Source organism: Muntiacus reevesi, chromosome 6, assembly GCF_963930625.1.
Source record: "Muntiacus reevesi chromosome 6, mMunRee1.1, whole genome shotgun sequence".
In the NCBI taxonomy this organism is placed as follows: Eukaryota; Metazoa; Chordata; class Mammalia; order Artiodactyla; family Cervidae; genus Muntiacus; species Muntiacus reevesi.
This window is the reverse complement of record NC_089254.1, coordinates 31,097,922-31,120,237: the sequence shown is the minus strand read 5'-3', so window position 1 is coordinate 31,120,237 and position 22,316 is coordinate 31,097,922. Positions and strand designations below refer to the sequence as shown.

At 37.1% G+C, this 22,316-nt stretch overlaps 1 protein-coding gene and 1 pseudogene across 10 annotated transcripts in view; one reads left to right on the top strand and one right to left on the bottom strand.

Annotated features, from left to right (window-relative positions):
• The window catches only part of LOC136171023 (phosphatidylcholine translocator ABCB4-like), a 93,379-nt gene that overhangs the window by 21,769 nt on the left and 49,294 nt on the right, over window positions 1-22,316 (top strand). For 7 of the 10 annotated variants that reach the window (XR_010663736.1, XR_010663737.1, XR_010663738.1 and 4 more), the window contains exons 2-3: window positions 15,717-16,006; window positions 18,681-18,815. The exons of 1 other annotated variant lie outside the window; for it this stretch is intronic. The gene's annotated coding sequence lies outside the window, so the exon portion shown is untranslated. Of the gene's footprint in view, window positions 1-7,252; window positions 7,286-8,903; window positions 8,955-15,716; window positions 16,007-18,680; window positions 18,816-22,316 lie in introns of those variants that run through there. 2 more of the 10 variants (XM_065939726.1, XM_065939727.1) reach the window with 2 other exon arrangements.
• Window positions 763-4,334, bottom strand: LOC136170571 (cell division cycle and apoptosis regulator protein 1 pseudogene; annotated as a pseudogene).

The window sequence follows — 22,316 nt, the reverse complement described above, 5'->3', positions numbered from 1 at the left end:
AACCTCTGTATCCACTGAGCAGTCACTTCCTTTTCTCTCCCCGCCCCATTTCCTAGAAACCACTAATATACTTTTAGTCCTTATGGATTTACTTCTGAACATTTCATGTAAATGAAGTTGTAAACATATGGCTTTTATGTTTGGCTTCTTTAATTTAGCGTCTTTTCAAGGCTAATTCTTCTTGTACAGGTACCAGAACTTCATTCCTTTTAATGGCTGAATATTGTTCCATTATGTAGATACACCACATTTTGTGTATTCATTAATCATTTAATGGACATTTAGATTGTTTCCATTTCTTTCTACAGCAACTTTATAATAGTACTGTTATGAAAAGTCAGATACAGGTTTTTGAGCATCTATCTTCTATTCTCTTGTTTATATTTCCATTTCATTTTAAACAAATATGTAATATTCAGTTGTATAAATGAACCATAATTAATGCCAGTTTATGACTTTGTTTTGTGGAATGAATTTTTTAAATTTGTCTAGAATAAAAAAGAATTAATTATGTACATTATGTGGAACTCATTATTTTATAGCCCATTTTGATCAATGGCTTTTTTCTCCCTTGATGTTAGTCTTCTTATATAATTATTATTGGTAGTTTATTATTTTATTCTTATGTTTCACTTGAAAGTTTATTTCTGTTTTGAAACATCTGAAATATTTTTCTTGTCTTAGTTTCACATTGTATATGGTTTTTTTTTGCAATGCAAAATTATCTCACTCAAGGTGTGTTTAATAATGTGGATACCAGGAATTACAAGCAATTTTCAAAAGCAAAGACTCACATTCATAAAACTTTATACATCATTTGAACTAACAGATATTTATATTACTAGGATCAAACGTGCATCACTTTCACTCTTGTATCATGATTTTATATATTACATTATTTATCACCATTCTCTGTCACTACACATATTTTATCATACACTTACACCATTCTCCTTAGATTTTTGATCTTTATCTTCATTCCTCCCATTATCCTTCTTAAGAACAGTGTGGATTTCATCCATTACTGTGGATAAGTTTCTGATTGTCTTATTCAGTTGGTTTTCAAATTGCAAATTCATGTTTTCTGAAATCTTTAAGTTTTCTTGTAACTGACTAAGGTCCTTCTTAACTTCTTTAAGTTCACCAGAGAGGTTTTTGTTAGAAATCTCCAAATTTAATATGGTTTTTTCATCTTTATCTGTCTTTTCTTGTAGTAACTGCAGCTTCTGTTCCACTTCAGCTCGTACTTTTTCACTCTTTTCCAATTTTTGCAAGAGGCTTCCTACATCAACCATTGCACCATTGTACACAATAAGGCCAACATTTTCTTCTACGTCCTTTGACTCCTGTTTCACTATTGGTGTTGGAAGTAACAATCTGTTTCCTAGCATATCTTCCTGCAATGCTTCAGATTCTTCATGGTTTTCTTCATCTTTTGAGGTGTCTGTTAATTTCCGGTAAAAGCAAGATTCACGGATTACTACTTTATTAAGAAGCTTCTTTACTTGAGCCCAAGAAAGGTGTAGTCCAAGAGTATAAAATATTTCTTCCAAATTCTTTTCAAGAAGGTAACCACAATGGCTTTGATCAAAGTAAACAAATGCCATTAATAGATCTTTGTTAATCATAATCATCTGAGTCTTCTCTTTTTCCTTATCTTTAGAGGTCCTCTCCTTGCAGTACCTATTAATATCTCTTTTGTCATCTCGTTTGTTTTCTTCCTCATCTCGATCATCTTCTTCATCCTCAGCTGCTTCTGCTTCCATTGGATCATATTCATCTTGATTATTATCTTCTTCAGTTTCATCTTCATCTTTAGAATCATCTTTTATCTTCTTTCTTCCTTTCATCCCTATCTTCTTTTTTATCTTTATCATCATCACCTGATTTTCTCCATTTGGGTTTTGGCTCATCGGTTTCATCATCTCTTTCTTCCTTTTTATCTTTTCTCTCATCTTTTTTGCTTTTCCTTTTCTTTTTTATCCTCTTTCTCAGGAAGAGACAATAATGATTTGTATATTTTGACACCAAAATCTCTTTGAAGCATTTCATTGAAAAGCTCTGCAAATAATGAAACCTCAAATGAATGTTCTTTATTATCCTCTAATCTGTAGTCCAAGAGTACACTCAAAGACATGATGCTACAATCAAACTTGCCACTCTTTGCAGCCCAGTTTGGATGTACAACGATAGCCGGCTCATCAGGCAAAATATATCTTCTTTCCCGACGCTGGCGTTCCAGTTCCTGTTGACGTTTTCTTTCTTCTTCCTCTTTATCATCTTCAGATTTCCTATCATCCTCCTCTTCCTTTTCTTTCTCAGATTTCTCTAATTCCTTTTGCTCTTCTTTTTGCTCTTCTACTTTAAGCTGTTTTGTCAGTCGGGCTATTAACTGGAATTCTAAGCCTTTGGAACTCAGAGCTCGACTTTCTAATTCTTTTCGGAGATCATTTACCTTCATTGTCTTTGGGTCAAGTTTAGACCAATGGATAGGAGTGGAAATTTCTTTAGCTTCACCATCATCCTTCTCTTCTTCATCCTGTTCTCCATCAGCCTCCTTGTGTTCACCCTGAAGCTTCTCGAGCAGCTGCTGCTTGTATCCTCTGGAGAGGGTTTCCCACTCTGAGCGGATGGGAAGGCAATGCCAAACATCTGGGAAAAATAAAACCACTGTCTCCACATGAGCTGGAACTGTACACCCCTTGTGGGTCTCCTCAGGGCGATGGTAGTGAATCTCTGCAAAATGGTGCCATTGTGTTTATACACTTAGATCAATGCCTGTCAGAGCCTTACAACAACGAATAGCAGTCTTAATCAACACACAAGGGTCTTTTTCTGAGTCTGGTCCATCCAACGAAGGAGACCAATGGCCTCCAATGGCCATGGCTTCATCCTTGCCTTTCATGCCCACTAAAAACTTAACAAGTCTAGCAGGATGCTGAAATCCATCTCGAAGTTCTTGTGGGTCTTCAGCAAGAGCACATGACTTATGATACAAATCTTCCTTACTAGGGCTAGCCATCAGCATTACCTTTGCAATGTATAAATGATCAGCATCTGGTGGATCAAGAATGGCCATATTTTTTTCTAAAGACTCTACTTCTCTGTGCATTACATAGAAATTGCAGTAATTTCCCAGCTGAGATGGTCTTGACAAAAGGGAAAGCATCCACCCATGTAAACTGAACATCAAAAAAGTCACTAGGTATATATAAATTCTGACAACGGCGCCTTAGTTCCATCATGTCACAACTAGGACAATCTAAAGAAAACTTTGAAAACTGAACTGTGTAACGTGGGACAATACGTCGGACTCTCCGAGGTGACCGTTCTCTCTCTCTCCGAGGAGATCTCTCTCGGGAACGTTTTCTCTGAGGAGATCTTTCTCTGGATCTACGTCTTTCTCTCTCTCTTTCACGACTTTGGTCATCCTTTCTGTTGGGCACTTGATCCCCTCTGTCATTTCTTCCTGAAAATCTGGATGGTGGATCTAACCTTCGTGCTGGCTGTGGCTGTGAAACTATGCGGACAGGAGGCTGCAATAAACCAGCTTTCTGCTGTGGCTGCGGCTGAGTCTGCAATAGTGGTGTAATCGAAGCCTCTGAAATCTGCGCCTGCAGCAGCAGGGGCTGGGGCTGAGCCTGAACACCAAACGTTGTCTGTGGTGCAGTTGGCTGAAGTACGGCAGGAGGAGTCTTCAGTAAAGGTTGAGTTTGGGGTTGATTCTGATTTGGTGGTGTTTGAATTCTTTGTGCATTCCATTTAAAAGGCACATTGGGATTATATGTAGCTTCAGCCAATACTCTGTCACCCACTTGGGGGGTTTTCCCTTTGACAGCACTAAGCTGAAAGAATACATCTTCATCCACAAATCCAGATGTACCGTGTAGTTTTGTGACCGCCCTGTAAAAACACGCTGTTTCTGAGGTTGTGTTTGTTGCTGCCTGGACCTTGGCGTTGGATATGATGCAGTTACCTGGGCTGCAGGTTGAGGAGTTGACGAGCTCAGGCCTGTAGGGAGTCCAGCAGCTGGCTGTGTGAAGAGCCTGCTGAGGCTGCTGTAACTGTTGCCGCACACTCTGCAAGGCCTGCTGAGCTTGTGAGTATTGCTGTTGCACCGCAGCTGCTGCAGCGCTGCAGTCTGAGGTAACCGATAGTTTGCTGGGGTTTGTGTGGTGAGGCCTGCTGCCGCCAGGCAGTTTGCTGTGTGTAAATGGTAGGAGATGCTCCAAGGAGAGATGGCTGCTGAACACCCAGTGCAGCTGGCTGAGATACCGCAGTGGCTGTAAACTGAGTACCCATGGCGGATTCTTGTGTCCTCCAAACTGAGCCATGACAAAAGGGGAGAGGGGGGCCTTCGCTTGTTTGTCTTCTACAGCAGCGATCTTCACCTGAATCCGCTCCCGGTTAACACCGAAGCCATTTCAAACCCCTGTATATGGTTTTGAATGTTTAAAATTTTGAAACACACATACAAGTGGCCACATCCTTGGTGATTTGCTCCTGTTTGAAGCTATGTGATTGTCATACTACTCGTAATTAGTGTTATTTGTTGTAGGCGTTTTTAGGTGAAGAGCAAGAAAGATATCTCAAGTTTTTATATTTATTTGGAGATAGGAACAAAACAGTTTTTATATTTCAGAACCAAACCATAATTTTCAAGGAATTTTTAATCTTCACATTTAAGCATTTTGTTATTTACAGAGGGAGAGGTTTATTAATGGTTTTAAACCTGGTTACCCCTGGAGAGTTTTTCAAGTTTATTTTTTGTGAACTTCCCTTCAAAAGTCCTTCAAATTAAAGAATTACAATTTAGAGTTGGGTTCTGAGAAGGGAGTACTACATGGAAGAAAGCATTATGAAAAGACTTATTAAATAATAGCTACTATTGATGGAATTGCCTAGGATATTTTGTGCTGTTGTTTTTTTAAAATATATGATAGAGTTTTAAAAGTTTGTGATTCTATTAGGTAATCCAGTTCTTGGAGTTAGCAGGAAATGATGGTTTCTGATGGTAATTCATGTTTGTGTTTGTTTACCTGTGTCTGTAGCCCTTTGAGTCTCTGCCAGAAACATAATAGGACATTCCCAGTTTGATCTTATGATTGTTGCAAATTAGCGTAGAGCTACTTACAGTACTTGTAATTATCAAACCATATTTTGTTTCTTTTCAGTAATGGAAAGTTTTTTCTTGGTAAAATTTTTGTTACATAACTTCAACAGTTTAGATCACTTAATGCTCAAATATTGCTCATTTAAAGGAAGTAGATATTTCTCATATTATAGAACAGGGAAAAGGTTGCACAATTTAATGGACTTTCATTCATTTTTGGAGAGCATAATTTCAGTTCCTATATTTTTCTGATTTTCTCATTTCAATGGGTTTTTCATGCATATGATCTAATATTTTTATTTGGTTAAAATTCTCCCTATATTCTTTTTCTTTAAAGTCACTATGACTTATCAAATGTAAAGTATTTGCATGATTTTGGTGCTCAGTTTTTAAAAATTGTTGAATCAAATAACCAAATGCTATTTCTAATGTACCTACATTTACCTGTAAATGGCATTTTAAAGCAAACTTTTAAGAAGTTTAAGAAAAGTTATATATAATATATTAATTGTAGAAGCTACTAAAACGTGGGAAATGGCTACATAGAAAAGATACTGTTTCATTGTTAGCTGAATTACAGTGCATATTGATTGCAGTTATAAATATTGCTTCACTGAGTGATTTTTCTCTTACATACAAATATATGGTTAAAGATTCAAAATTTCAAGCAATACAAACTTGAACATTATTAGTATTAATGACAGAATAGATTATATTATATCTGGTATTCCCAGTTTAAAAAGAGAACTTGTGAAAATTCTGACTTACTATCTGATCATTGATTATCAGTCTTATTTGCCTTTTAAATGGCAATTAGTTTACAAATCTATATAGGTATCTTTTCAGGAATCCATCTTTAATTACATAAAAGTAAAATCATCTACTTGTAGCCTTATTAGAAAAGTATACATGCACAAAGAGAAAATAAGACTAAATACAGCAGAGGCAAAAGGTTCACGTTTTACATAGTTGTTAGCATTTATCAGACTATCAACCATGATAATGTAGCTCAGTCATCAAAGGAATCAAAATAAATAGAAAGCTAAAGTTGTAACAAGGGCTAACATGAAAAAAAGGGAAGAATAAATGTATTTATGGATTAGTATTATATCCAGTCTTATCACCAAGGCTGATTGATTTGTTTAAAGCAGTAGTCTTTTCTGTATGGTGGCCATTTTCCACGTTAACATAAAGACTATAAAGTTGATTTACTTACAGCTATTTGTTTTTGAAAATTATCTACTTTCCAAGTCAGAAAATACTATGTCTTCAGTATAATTAAGTATTCTTTTATTGCATATCCATTTCTGAGTAGATTCTTCTTTTGGATAAAATTTTAGAAACTAGCACCTAATATCCGCATATATTATATAATTATAATGGTCCATTTGAATGACTTTTATTCTTGAAGAAAACATTTTCAGTTTGTTTGGTTTAAATATTTGGTCTTGTCTCATCTGTCCTAACATTATATATTTAATGTTAAATATATAACATTATATATATGTAATAGATTTGAACATATAATATTACATATTAATGACATATGAAATGTGTAACATAAATTACATGTGAAATATGTAAATGTTAAGTATTTACATATTAATATACCTATATTCTTGTCCAGGTATATTGTGTATGTATTATGTCTTTTATATATTATAATAATTTTAACAAAATATATAAATAAATACTATTGCGTACTTTAAAACAAAAAGTTTTAATTTCAATTGAAAATGAGAATGTTTTCTACTAACAAGCCACTCCTTGAGCCACTTTGAAATAATGTAAGCTTTGCCATTCATATATATATATATATTTGGCACCATCTAAGCTAAGGATTTAAATTTTATATGAAAAATATTTACCCCATTCACACTCTGTTTACTGCCCCATTATTTTTCCCATTTATGAGACTGTAGTAAGAACTCATGTTCAACCACGAAAGCCAATCGACTGTTTCTCTCATCTGTCAGATCTTGTCCACATCCGAAGGAGTAGATGAACATGAGGACAGGGAACAGAGATGTGCTGGGTCTAGGTGGGCGCTCTCTGGGCCTCACCTTTCCATCTACGGAACGAGAGCGGTGCTGAACTGTGACTACAGATGATTGGAATCTGGTGGATTGTCTTTTGGTCTGGAGACTTCTGGTTGCTTATAACTGACCTCAAGTGAGATATTAAATTATGATCAAAGAAACTAATGCCTACAAATAAATGGAAATGTTTTAGTTCTTAATATTTTCAAATGGCGTTCCACAGCCAGAATCAAAATGTTACACATAACCAGGTCATAAAGACTAACATGTTAACAACTGAAAAAACCCTAAAGTATAAATTGAGCTTCATAATAGATTCAGTAGTTGGTTCCTGTTTTGTACCAGGAATTGATTAAACCATGACATAAATCTGAACATGATGAATCTTATTTGAGACTTTTTTTTAAAGTAAAATTACTTTAAGCACAGTTATCCTGAAAATTGTTTTTACTTTGATCACTTTTTGATTATATAAATGACTACAGGTAAGATTACTACTACTTTCAAGGCAGAGTTAGTAAACGTGGTTTAAACATTAAAAATTGGTGTTCTTAACATTTTCAACGAAAAGCATTCTGTTCTGATTTACATTTAATGCAGAGAGATTTTCATTTTGTTTGTTATAGAAAGAGCATTCAGTTTTAATATGGGCTTCAATTAGGGTACCTTTTGGTTATGGATTCTTTTGAATCAGTTCAGTTCAGTCGCTCAGTCACCTTTTGGATACGTGTTTCCAAATTTAATATTTATTTGCAATGATGCAAATGGATGTAGGAAGATAGACCTGAATAGTTGAGACATAGGTGTAGCCAATAGCATAACTATATATATCTCCTTCCTTTTATTTTTTTATACATTACTGACCGTGTTTGGTTGGTTGATTCTGTTTAGTTTCATAAAAGGTCTAAGTATTTGGAAAGATGTGGGACCATGTCCTATTGGAATTTCAGTGTTTGCTTATGAAAGAAGATACCATCTGTGGGGAGTATTGACTTCAGAAATTTGACTTTGGAGTGTTCCTGTATAATTCTACTGGGAATTGCCAAAAAACATAGGCAAGAATTTATAGTACTTTTCCAGATGGTGATTGTTAAACAATAATTGGAAGCTGTAGGAAAAACAGTGTTTTTGCATAAAGTAGGCATTTAGTCAACATCGCTTAAATCGAGGATTATTTTACTAATTAAGTGCTGTTCTCATGATTCAGAAAAAATTATGCAGACTTTAGCTCTTCTTAAACCAATAAAAGAGAGAACTGCTCCTTAAAATGAATTTTATAACTTCTTGAAAAGTTTAACAGTAAAAAAGAACATTTATTTTTAAAGTTAACTTTCTGAGTCATATAATTCAATAAGTGAGCAACTTTCCTAGCCATTTGTATACATTCTGAGGTGCAAGGCTAGCAAATTCAGCAGGCTTCTTGTTCATTTTGCATTCTTTCATTATCAGCTTATTATGTTTGGGGAGCAGTAATGGAGATGAAAATAAACAGGGAACAGTAGCTTCTCTCTTTTATAACTTGGACACCCCAGCCTCTCCAACAGGATAGACTACAAGAGACCGGTTTGATTTCCATGCTGAGTAGAGCCCATATTCATCTTAATTGAGTTCATCTTATGTAATAGATGTAAGTGGTGTTTACTGCATCAAGATTATTTGTAGCTATCCTATTGGGGCTGTTCAGTTTGCTTTTGTAAACTTCATGTCAGGTTTCTCAAATACCTCTGTGTTGTTGTTTATTTTTTTTAAAGAGAGTTCCCAAAGTTGCCGATGGATGTCTCATCTGCAAATACCTCGCCAAGGTACTCTATGCTGGTGATGTCTCCCGCCTCTGAGCTGCACGGGAGTATGGAATTGACTTACTGGGGAGGGCTGTATCAGTTAAGTGATCTTTCTTAGTACACTGCATGGGTTTTGCATAGCTTTCTGCTTTTGTTAATCCAGAGGGCAGAACTATGCTTATGCTGATTTTTAAATTAAAGGCTTTTTGTTAACCCACACTATATAATACTCCATTTACTCTCCTACATGACCCCCTCTATATTTCTGTTAAGTTTCCTTGTTTTAAGCACAATTTTATTAATCCTGCATATCTGTGTTATTTATATTTTACTATAACTCACTAATATAAGACTTACTGGTTATTTTCTCAGTTTGTAAGCATTGTGTAGTAATATTTCAATTACATGCAAACGGGAGCTCAGAAAAGCTATGAATTTTCCAAAGTTACTCAGTAAAACATACATGGGTGTTATCAACAGTCACTACTGGTCTTAAACCACTAGTGGGAATATACTCCTTAGTTTCCTTTCTTCAAGGTAGAATATATGCCTTCTCACTTATTAGAAACATTTTTTATTGTGTTCCTGCTGTATACAAAGCACTGCCAGGCCTCATGCTAATGACCTGGACTTTTATTATATTTTTCACTTAGAAAAGAAGTACATAGTTGTTATTTTTAAAGATCAACTACAGTAAGACAAATGGCAACCCACTCCAGTATTCTTGCCTGGAAACGCCCATGGACAGAGGAGCCTGGTAGGCTACAGTCCATGCAGTCTCAAAGAGTCAGACACGACTGAGTGACTTCACTTTCAGTCTATAGTAAGACAGGTGGAAACAGAAAAACAATATGTTCTTGTTTCCTCAATCCTGATCCCTTCAATCACTTTAGACATTTTAGGTCCCTTATGTATAACCTTCAGTTCAGTCGCTCAGTCCTGTCCGACTCTTTGCGACCCCAGGAATCGCAGCACGCAAAGCCTCCCTGTCCATCACCAACTCCTGGAGTTTACTCAAACTCATGCCCATCGAGTCGGTGATTCCATTCAGCCATCTCATCCTCTGTCGTCCCCTTCTTCTCCTGCCCCCAATCCCTCCCAGCATCAGGGTCTTTTCCAATGAGTCAACTCTTTGCATCAGGTGGCCAAAGTATTGGAGTTTCAGCTTCAGCATCAGTCCTTCCAATGAACACCCAGGACTGATCTCCTTTAGGATGGACTGCTTGGATCTCCTTGCAGTCCAAGGGGTTCTCAAGAGTCTTCTCCAACACCATAGTTCAAAAGCATAAATTTTTCAGCACTCAGCTTTCTTCACAGTCCAACTCTCACATCCATACATGACCACTGGAAAAACCATAGCCTTGACTAGACGGACCTTTGTTGGCAAAGTAATGTCTCTGCTTTTTAATATACTCTCTAAGTTGGTCATAACTTTCCTCCTTCCAGGGAGTAAGCATCTTTTAATTTCATGGCTGCAATCACCATCTGCAGTGATTTTGGAGCTCGAAAAAATAAAGTCAGCCACTGTTTCCACTGTTTCCCCATCTATTTGCCATGAGGTGATGGGACCGGATGCCATGATCTTAGTTTTCTGAATGTTGAGCTTTAAGCCAACTTTTTCACTCTCCTCTTTCACTTTCATCAAGAGGCTTTTTAGTTCCTCTTCACTTTCTGCAATAAGGGTGGTGTCATCTGCATATCTGTGGTTGTCACTGCTAAAACATTGCACTCTTTTTCTTCAGACCTATGCTTTGATATGTGACTCTGTGTGGATGTCAGCCTTCATGCTGTTAATTCAGTCTACCAGTCTTCTAAGCTTTATATTAAAAATGCTGGTGGAAGAAGAAAGCAAAACCTTTGTACTCTGCTTTGAAAGATAGTAAAGTTACTAGGATAAAAAAGCCTATAAGGCAAATTCAGTTTTCAGATTTCTGGTGAACCTGATTATCTTCATTTTCTTTGTTGTTTTGGGAGATTAAGAATTGGCTAATTTTTATGGTGTAAACTGTGGTATAGTTTAGAAGTTTGTTTGTGATAAATTCCTTACCAGTGAACAAGACATTGTCAGTATCAAAGGATAATGATTACATTTTATAGATTGGTAACTGTGATTCATAGTTACTGAATGATTTACTTGAGGCATCTTATAAGTAACGTAGAGCTAGCGGTATAGGTATAGTTGAGTATCTCATCTAGACTCAGACTTATTCACATCAGCTGAAAGTGTAATTAAAGTTAGTTTAAGTGTTTATATTTGTTCTTTTTTTTTTTAGAACATTAACATGAAACTTTATCTAGAAAATTAATCATGGTCACAATTGTACTTTAAACACTGGATGGTCTAATAAATGTGAACTTCACCTAATAGTAGTGCCTGTTTTTTTAAAGGACAAGATTCTGATCTTTTTCAGAAATGGGAACTTTCTCTGTTTAGAAAATTTTAAACTAATTTTCATAAATTAGCAGGAAGAAATTTAAGATTCCTGCTTCCCTGAAACTCAGTGGTTAAGAATCCGCCCGCAGCGCAAGAGACACAGGAGACGTGGGTTCAATCGCTGAGTTGGGAAGATCCCCCCAGTAGGAGGAAACGGCAGCTCACTCCAGTGTTCTTGCCAGGACAATCCCATGGACAGAGGAATCTGTGGTGGGCTGCGGTCCACGGGGTGCAGAGGGTCGGACACGACTGAGGCAACTGAACACACACACGCACACACTGTAAAATTTACAGTGCAAAGTTAAAAAATCTAAATATGTTGGCAACAATGTAAATCCAGAAGCAATCAGTTTCCTTTAAGTATCTGAAACTTTTGCAGTGATATTTTTGTTGTTCAGTTGCTCAGTTGTGTCTGACTCTTTTTGACCCCATGAACTCTAGCACGCCAGGCTTCCCTGTCCTTCACTGTCTCCCAAAGTTTGCTCAAACTCATGTCCATTGAGTCGGTGATGCCATCCAACCATCTCATCTTCTGTTGTCCCCTTCTCCTCCTGCCTTCAGTCTTTCCAGCATCAGGGTCTTTTCCAGTGAGTCGACTCTTCATATCAGGTGGCCAGTGAATATCAGGGTTGGCCACTAAATTGGCTCTTCGCATCAGGTAGCCAGTGAATATCAGCTTCAGCGTCAGTTCTTCCAATGACTATTCAGGCTCAATTCCTTTAGGATTGAGTGGTTTGATGTCCTGCTGTCCAAGGGACTCTCAAGAGTCTTCTCCAGCACCACAGTTCGAAAGCATCAATTCTTTATCATGCAGCCTTCTTTATGGTCCACCTCTTACATCTATTCATAACTACTGGAAAACCATACCTTTGACTATGTGGACCATTGTTGGCAAAGTGATGTCTCTGCTTTTCAAAACAGTGTTTAGTTTTGTCATAGCTTTTCTTCCAAGGAGCAGAGATATTAGAATTGCTTTTTAAAATTTGATGGTGCTTTTATCGCTTGTCTAGATAAATGGCAGGTCCAAGGTAATAGTCTTTGATGTCATCATCCAAGTGATGTATTGTGGCACTAACAAAACTTCAACCTGTGAGACCAGCTCTTCACATAACTAAGCACAATACAAAGAGTGGAGAAAGAAAGTCATTTAACAGATTCATTTATATATTACCAAAAGATGATGTGTCATTATCCACTACTAAATAGAGAACTACTTTGGAAATTTCAGTTTTTAGAAAGTCTCATTTGGCCATAAAATAACATAAAAGCAAAACACAAATATACTGCATGATGTGAGTATCTACATTATTCAAGTTAGGTAATATAAAAGAGCAATTAAAAATAATGTTAAACCTTAGAGATCACAGGCCATTTTAAGGTGTTTGTAAATAGGCAGTTTAGTGGGAAAGACATCATGTAGCTGGTTAGTAGCAGATCACCTTTACTCTAGCAAACTTTCAGCTCTTATTTCTGTGCCTGAAATGAATTAGAGTCAGATCAGTGGGTTGCAAATAAGTATTGAAAAGTTTGTTTAACTTTGGTAAAAAGTGAACTTCTAAAAATACATATAAAATTGAAAGCATTTTATACATCTGTACATGTTGCCAACATTAAAAAGAGAATTCAGTGATAGCGTGTTTCTTCTCCTGAATAAAATTTCATAAAAATATAGGCTAGTCGGTTTCTTGCTATGTGATTTGATTTTGTGGTTATTTTTAAAGGAAATGAGAATATCTTTGGAGTGATTATTGTACTCCATGGTCAGCTTGTACCTTTGTTTTTTAATTTTCCTGTTGAATATAGGTTTTATAGACTAATAACCCCAAGTACATCTTTTGTTCACAGTTAATCTGTATTTAAGTACAAGCGATGTTCAAGTAATAATAATTCACATAATCAATTGAACACTTCTGTTATTCTTAATTAACCACAACCATTTTAATAGATGTAGAAATTAATTACTTAAAATCCTAGGAAATATGAACAATTTACATGAGAGTTCATTTGGAGGTTCTAACAAACGACCCCACCTTCTCTTAATCAAAGCACATCCTTCTGAATGTGAAAAATTCAGGGTCTTGATTTAACAAATTCATTTTGAAAATGATGCACATGAAAGAGTAAGGCAGGCAGAGTCAAGCCAGTCATCCTCTCCTCTAGTTTATTGAATAGGTGGACGTGTTGTGAAGACACTATTACTGGTATACTTGTTGTTGTTCAGTCATTCAGTCGTGTCCAGCTCTTTGCAACCCCGTAGACTGCAGCACGCCAGGCTTCCCTGTCCATCACCATCTCCCGGAGCTTGCTCAGACTCATGTCCATTGAGTTGGTGACGCCATCCAACCATCTCATCTTCTGTCGTCCCCTTCTCCTCCTGCCTTCGGTCTTTCCCAGCATCAGGGTCTTCTCTAATGAGTGGGCTCTTTACATCAGGTGGCCAGCGGATTGGAGCTTCAGCTTCAGCTAAGGCCCTGCAGGTCGTGGTGACGTGTCACTCTGCTAGTTGTTTCTCAGTTTCTGTAGTCTCTTTTCTAGGAAATCTTGGCATTGTGTCTTGGGTGAAAGTCCTGCAGACAGCATATCATACACATGGCAGGAGTCTTAAGGGTTTAGCGTGCATTGCTTCCCTGCATAACCTAAGCCTAGATGCTTAGTCTTTCCGAACCTTTGTTTCCTCTGCTCCGAAAGGGGCTCTGCTTTCGTGTTAGTGTTTCTGGAGTGCAGCTGCTTCACAGCCGTGTTGGTCTGCTGCGCAACAAGCAGAATCAGTGCCCGTCTACATGTTCCCCTCGGGTGGGGGTTTCCTTCCCAGTTAGGTGACCGCAGAGCACTAAGAGTCCCCTGCGCTATTTAGCAAGTTTTCAGCACTTACCTATTTTACACATGTTATCGGTAGTGTATATATGTCAGTCCCAAACTCCCAATTCATCCAACCCCACTTCTCCCTTCTTGGTGTTCATATGTTTGTTCTCTATGTCTGTGTCTCTGTTTCTGGTTTGCAAATAAGATCATCTATGCCATTTTTCTCGAAGAAGGCAATGGCAGCTCACTCCAGTGTTCTTGCCTGGAGAATCCCAGGGACGGCGGAGCCTGGTGGGCTGCCGTCTATGGGGTCACAGAGAGTCGGAAACGATTGAAGTGACTTAGCAGCAGCATACCATTTTTCTAGATTCTGCATATATGCATTAATATATGATATTTTTCTCTTTGTATCTTACCTTACTCTGTATGATAGCCTCTAGGTCCATACATGTCTCTACAAATGATCCAGTTTCATTCCTTTTTATGGTTGAGTAATATTCCATTCTCTATATGTACTACAGCTGCTTTATCCATTCCCCTGTTGATGGACATTTAGGTTGCTTCCTTGTCCTGCCTATTGTAAGTAGTGCTACAGTGAACGTTGGGGTGCATGTGTTGTTTTGAATTATGGTTCTGTCTGGAAATACGCCCAGTAGTGGGATTACTGAGTTATCCCTACCCATCAATAGGGGACTTTGTTACATTTTAAAAAACTTTCAACAGCTCTGCTTTGAAGCTTCTCATAAATTATTTTCCTCAGCCACATCAAACTTATGAGAAAGTTTAAAATAAAGTTACCAGAGAAACCTTGTGATTCTCCCTATAAGATTGCTTCCAGTGTATGGTACTGCATTTATTGAGAGAAGTGTGATTGCTATTCTTCATTTTTAAATTGATGGATCATCTCCATTAATAGAGACTAAAGAAATTAAACAAGACTAGATTTTAGGGAGGTCAATTTAGGATGGTTGTTATGGGAAAATGTTGGATTAGGGAGTAAATTTTAAAGGTTTTTCTAGATTCTAAGCATGGAATGGGAATAACTTCACTGTGCATTTCATTGCTATTTTGTAATGCAAGGGGAGCTTGGATCTCTTAACTCTTGGTATGATAATAATAATAAAAGTAATACTGGTTATTAACATCTGTATTAGACTATATAGTAATTCCTGCACATACATTATCTAATCCTCACAACAGTGTTATCATGGAGATACTACCATTATTATCAGTTTATAGAAAAAACTCAGGTTGGTAGGGATTGCATTGAGAAAAGAAGGGGGAGGGAGGAAATAGAGGTGATCTAGGGGAGAAAAAGGTGAGTCAAAAGGGGGAAAGAGTAATCATCACACTTCTGAGTAAAAATGGGTACTGAATATTGGATTCTTAAATGTCCAAAATTGATATCAAATACTGAAAAACAAAGATTAAAAATCTAAGAGTAGAGGTTAGACTCTTAAAAATACAATATTAAAAACAACACAAAAAATTTAAGAAATATATATGAAGTTCACTTTAAAAATAAGACTTTTTTTTTTTTTTGCAAGGTTATATTGAAATGAAAATGAAAATTGAGGCCATATGACCCAGCAATCCCACTCCTGGGCATACACACCAAGGAAACCAGATCTGAAAGAGACACGTGTACCCCAGTGTTCATCACAGCATGTTTATAATAGCCAGGACATGGAAGCAACCTAGATGCCCATCAGCAGACAAATGGATAAGGAAGCTCTGGTACATATACACAATGGAATATTACTCAGCCATTAAAAAGAATGCATTTGAATCAGTTCTAATGAGATGGATGAAATTGGAGCCCATTATACAGAGTGAAGTAAGCCAGAAATATAAAGACCAATACAGTATACTAACACATATATATGGAATTTAAAAAGATGGTAATGATAACCCTTTATGCAAAACAGAAAAAGAGACACAGATGTACAGCACTGACTTTTAGACTCTGTGGGAGAAGGCAAGGGTTGGGTGTTCAGAGAGAACAGCATGGAAATAAGTATACTATCAAGGGTGAAACAGATCACCAGCCCAGGTTGGATGCATGAGATGGGTGCTCAGGGCTGGTGCACTGGGAAGACCCAGAGGGATGGGATGGAGAAAGAGGCGGGACGGGGGTCGGGATGGGGAACACATGTAAATCCATGGCTGATTCATGTCAATGTATGGCAAAAACCACTACAATATTGTAAAGTAATTAGCCTCCAATGAATAAAAATAAATGGAAAAAAAATGTTCAATGAAATAAAATTACATTCAAAAAATTAAAAACAAAAACTCAGGTTGATAGAATGAAAAGTCACTTGCTTAAGATTGCACATCTAGAAAGTGATCTGTTCTGGTCCTCTTGACTCAAAAGCCCATATTCTTAACATTAGGCATCCTGTCTCTTCTCCAAATGGCTAACAAATTGATAACATGAAAATTGCCCGAAAACGGATTATAATGACATCCTGTTCTGGGAACTTTTTTAACTAAAGAGGAGAAGGAGCAAAGAAAAGTGATGGGGAGAGACTGAAAGAAAGAAGGAAGATTATAAATATTTCTATAGATTTCTGTCTTTTGGCAGTAAGATTTCATTACTGAAGAGATATTTGAGTTATATAATGATGTTTGAGTAAGGATGTGTCAATGCTTTTGTATTTTTATAAAAGTAAATATTTTTGTCCAGAATATTTGATGTTTGTAATGTAGCATGCAGACATCTTGATACCAGATTGTCACTGAGCTGTTACTGTAAAAAGATCCTAAATTAGACTTTTAAGATTCAAATTTTTATATGCATTGCAATTAAGATCTAGTTAGTGTGAATTAACCAGTTGATCTGTTTTAATAAATATTTATTAAATGCCTGCTGTGAGACAAGCACTGTGTCAAGTGCTGGAGGTAGAATTAAAGACAAATAAGATATAGTCTCTGCCTTAGTGACCTTACCATCTAATGTGTGAGGCAATCAAGTAAGCAGGTAACTGTAAGTGTAAGCTCAGGGTGTTAGGCCAGCTCATAGGGAGGAGTAACTTGCTGTAGAGATCACATGGCAGTTTACAAAAAGAGGAGGCCTTTGAAATGTCCTGCATGATGAGTAGGGGTTACCTGTCGTGACATGTGAGCTTTCCTTTGGTTGATTAACTGTATTATTGGAAATACCAGAGGGATCTTTTTAACAATAGCAATGCCACCCCCCAAAGATTCTGATTATTTAGTTTGGGTGGAGCCCAGACATGAGTACTTTTTAAAAGAAGCCTAGTTATTCTTAGGTGTTGCCGTGGTTGGACACCACTCAGATATTTCAGACATTGTTCCTAAAATGCTGCTCGTGGACAAGAACACTTTTCACTTCTTGATGTTGCTTAGAGAGAACATGTTACTGGGGAAAAGAAAATTGAGATAAATAAATGTTACTTGAAAGTAAAGAAGCAGAGGTTTAAAAATATAAAAGCTACTCTTTGTTAAGATTGAACAACTTCCCTAGGTAAGAATAATTATTTCAGAAAACTGAAGAAATACTAAGATGTCTCTCATATCCCATTTAAAAATATTCACAGTACAAAATTGTTCCCATGGACTTATTACCCAAAGTCCTGCATTGAAATCTTAATACACACAAAAGAACATTTGTTCTTGAACACAGACATAGTTATCCAGGTCTGGAAGATTAGAATGGTAAATGCCTAAGGACTTGTCATGGGTTGTTGACTAGAAGTCAGCAAGTGAATGACAGGTAAAGGTTTGGGTAGAATCGTAGTGAATGGCTGGTAATGATTAGTCAATGTACGGTTCCCGCTGTTGATAGGTACTTATGGGCTACACGCTGTTTCATTTCTTCGAAGCATCCCTCTGAAGAGGAGAAAAAGTGTTGCCTTTTAAATATTTTTCTGTTTTTCCAAGAAGAGAAAGATTTAGGATGCAAGAGGTAATTTTTTTCTTTTTTATTATCTTTCTTTTTTTACAGTACTTTTATGTGCCAAGTCCTATGCTCAGGACTACTCAGGCATCACTCAGGCATTGTTGTATTTGATTAAGAGAATACTCATAAAGTGGTTACTCCAACTAGTCCCCTTTTAGAGTCAAGAAAAGTGTTCAGAAAGGTTAATTAACTTGCCTGGGGTCACACAGCCGGTAAACGGCAAGGATGCGATTTACATTAATGCTTAACTGAAGCACAAGGAAGATAACTGTGTGCTCTCTGAAAGACTGTGTTAGAATAATAGGATATTAACCTGCAAACAGCTGTGTTTAGTGTCCAGGCCCCTTTTTGCTCCATTTACTTTGACTGTATTGTTGAGAAAACTCGATCCAGATCCATTAAATAAATTGCCCCAAATCACACAAGTAGGTAAAGTTAGAAAGGGACCAGACTTAAGGCTTTTTGACCCCAAGATCAGTGTCCTTTCCACAATCTCAGACTCTACTGCCCTTTATTTTGTTGTTCTTGCATTTTGAGTTACTAGTCTGGTTTTCTTTTTATTTTGTGTTACAATTTGTCTCCTGAGGGTCAAGTAACCTGGTTTGGTTATGGAAGTCCTCGTAGCTTCTGCGACTATATCAGAGTGGCTTGCCGGAAAGTTTCACAGAACTGTATCTGCAGCATTGAAAATATGGAGCATGTCAGTTCCTCCAGAGCTAAGGTAAGACATCAGTAGTAATGTGTAGGCTATGTGTGTGCTCTCAGCCTAAGCATTTTGACCCACGTAGAGAATTCAAGCTCCTTGCTGTATACAATATTTCTTTTCTTTGTTGAAATTAAACACTTGATCAAATTTAGTATCTTTTAGAGGCTTAATTTTTTTATTAGTTAGAGTGCTCTTAAATCTTCAATGTAGCCTTATAAGTAGCAAGAAAGCATGAAACTAGTCACAGTGAGTTTCTTTTTTGAGAAGCATGGTGAAACATTTCCCAATCTGTGAAGTTTCAGCAGCTCTTCCTGTCCTGCACTGGCAGTTCACATGTCAGACTGTGTTCACATAATTCCAGAATGTGATTTTCCTGTTGCACCGGGTTGATAGTCACATTACTGATGCAGAAGCAGTGGTAGGTAAAATTGCTGATGCCTTGGCATTAATTTAGAGAAGGAAATGGCAACCTACTCCAGTACCCTTGCCTGGAAAATCCCATGGACAGAGAAGCCTGGTAGACTGCAGTCCATGGGGCTGCAAAGGGTCAGACACAACTGAGTGACTTCACTTTCTTGGCATAAATTAAAACAGTGGCATCAAACTATTCTAGTAGTCATTGAGTTTTTCCTTGTCTTGCACTCAGTCTTAAAAAAAAAAAGCCAGTTTCACTTAATGACTATAATGGTAAAAATTATTAATTTAATTAAATCTCAACCTTTGAAAGCCTTTCTTTTTAATATTTTGAGTGACACAATGGGAAGCATGCATAAAGCCTTTCTGCAGCATACTGAACTATGGTGGTCATCTCAAGCAAAAGTACTCATGCAGTCATTTGAATTGTTACCTGAACTAGATGCTTTTGTTGTGTAATAGTATTTTTACTTGAAAGAAAAACATTCAAATTATAGCTTTTTTGACTTAGGCTCTTGTAGACAGTCCTTAGATAAAGAAGAATGAAGTAAGTCTGTTGCGACAAGAAAAACAGCTTGACAATATTGATGCCAACATTAAAATTAAAGCTTTCAGGTAAAAATTAGAATTTGGGAAAACGTAGAGTGTATTCACAAGCTTGGTAGCTTCCTAGGACTTAAAAGATTTTTCTGATAACGTCAATATTAACAAAAATGTATTTATCTTGTTTAAGGAATGTGTAATATTTTTAAGTTAGTGTGTTAGTCATTCTGACTCTTTGCAATTCCATGGATTGGAGCCCACCAGGCTCCTCCATCGATGGGATTTTCCAGGCAAGAATACTGGAGTTGGTTGCCATTCCCTTCTCTAGGGATCTTCCCGACTCAGGGATCAAACCCAGGTCTCCTGTATTGCAGGCAAACTCTTTACTGTCTGAGCCAATAGGGAATACATTTAAGTCAATAAATGTCTTCATTTCTAAATCAACTATGACTAATTTTTTTCTAAATTTTTTTTCTCATAGATGTTTAAATCTTTTTTGTTTCTTTTTTACTTTAGCAGATTTCATTTTTGTCACAATTGTTATCTTAGTAGTCCTTTGGCCTCCATTTTCTTGAACTGTTAAATTTATTCATTTACTTACTTCTTAATTATCTGAATATAGGTTTTAAAAATGTGCCATTTGAATTCTCTTTTGCATCTTAACTGAGTTTGTATCTTGGCTTCTGTAGGTTAAGATGAAAAGACTTGTTCAGTCGCTCAGTCATGTCCGGCTATTTGTGACCCCATGGACTGCAGCACGCCAGGCATTCCTGTCCTTCACTACCTCCCAGAGTTTGCTCAGACTCATGTCCATTGAATCAATGATTCCATCCACCCATTTCATTCTTTGTTGCCCCCTTATTCTCCTGCCCTCAGTTTTTCCCAGCATCAGGGTCTTTTCCAGTAAGCTGGCTCTCCACATCATATGGCCAAAATATTGGAGCTTCAGCATCAGTTCTTCCAGGCTTGATTTCCTTTTGGAGTGATTGGTTTGATCTCCTTGCTGTTGAAGGGACTCTCAAGAGTCTTCTCTAGCATCAAGTTTCAAAAACATTAATTCTTAAGCGCTCATCCTTCTTTATGGTTGAACTCTCACATCCATACATGACTATTGGAAAAGCCATAGCTTTAATTATACAGACCTTTGCTGACAAAGTGATGTGTCTGCTTTTTAAAACACTGCCTAGGTTTGTCGTAGCTTTTCTTTCAAGGAGCGAATGTCTTTAATTTCATGGCTGTAGTGACTGTCCACAGTGATTCAGGAGCCCAAGAAAATAAAGTCTGTCACTGTTTCCATTGTTTCCCCATCTATTTGCCATGAAGTGATGGGATAGATGCCATGAGATTAGTTTTTTGAAAATGTCGAGTTTTAAGCCAGCTTTTTCGCTCTCCTCTTTCACCTGCATCAAGAGACTCTTTAGTTCCTCTTCGCTTTCTGCCATTAGGGTGGTGTCATCTACATATCTGAAGTTATTGATATTTCCCCTGGCAGTCTTGATTCTAGCCCTTGATTCATCTAGCCTGGCATTTCACATAATGTACTCTGCATATAAGTTAAACAAGCAGGGTACAATATACAGGCTTGAAGTACTCCTTTCCCAATTTGGAACCAGCCTGTTGTTCCATGTCTGGTTCTAGCAGTTTCTTCTTCCTGGATACAGGTTTTTCAAGAGTCAGATCAGGTTGTCTGGTATTCCCATCTCTTTAAGAATTTTCCACAGTTGTTGTGATCCACACAGTCAAAGGCTTTAGCATAGTCAATGAAGCAGATGTTTTTCTGTAATTCTCTTGCTTTTTCTGTGATTCCGTGGATGTTGGCAATTTGATCTCTGGTTCATCTGCCTTTTCTAAATCCAATGTGTACATTTGAAAGTTCTCAGTTCATGTAATGTTGTAGCCTAGCTTGAAAGATTTGAGCATTATCTTGCTAACATGTGAAATGAGCACAACTGTATGGTAGTTTGAACATTCTTTGGCATTGCCCTTCTTTGGGATTGGAATGAAAACTGATCTTTTCCAGTCCTGTAGCCACTGCTGAGTTTTCCAAATTTGCTTCTGTATAGAGTACAGCACTTTCACAGCATCATCCTTTTGGTTTTGAAATATTTCAGCTGGAATTCCATCACCTCCACTAGCTTTGTTTGTAGTAATACTTCCTAAGGCCCACTTGTCTTCACATTCCAAGGTGTCTGCTTCTAGGTGAGTGATCATACCATCGTGGTTACCTGGGTCATGAAGATCTTTTTTGTATATTTCTTCTGTGCATTCTTGCCACTTCTTAATATCTTCTGCTAGGTCCATACCATTTCTGTCCTTTATTGTGCCCATCTTTGAATGAAATGTTCCCTTGGTATTTCTAATTTTCCTGAAGAGATCTCTAGTTTTTCCCATTCTGTTGTTTTCCTCTGGTTCTTTGCAGTGTTCACTTAGGGAGGCTTTCTTATCTCTCCTTGCTATTCTTTGGAAGTCTGCATTCAGATGGGTGTATCTTTCCCTTTATCCTTTGCCTTTAGCTTCTCTTCTTTTCTGAGCTGTTTATGAGGCCTCCTCAGATGACCA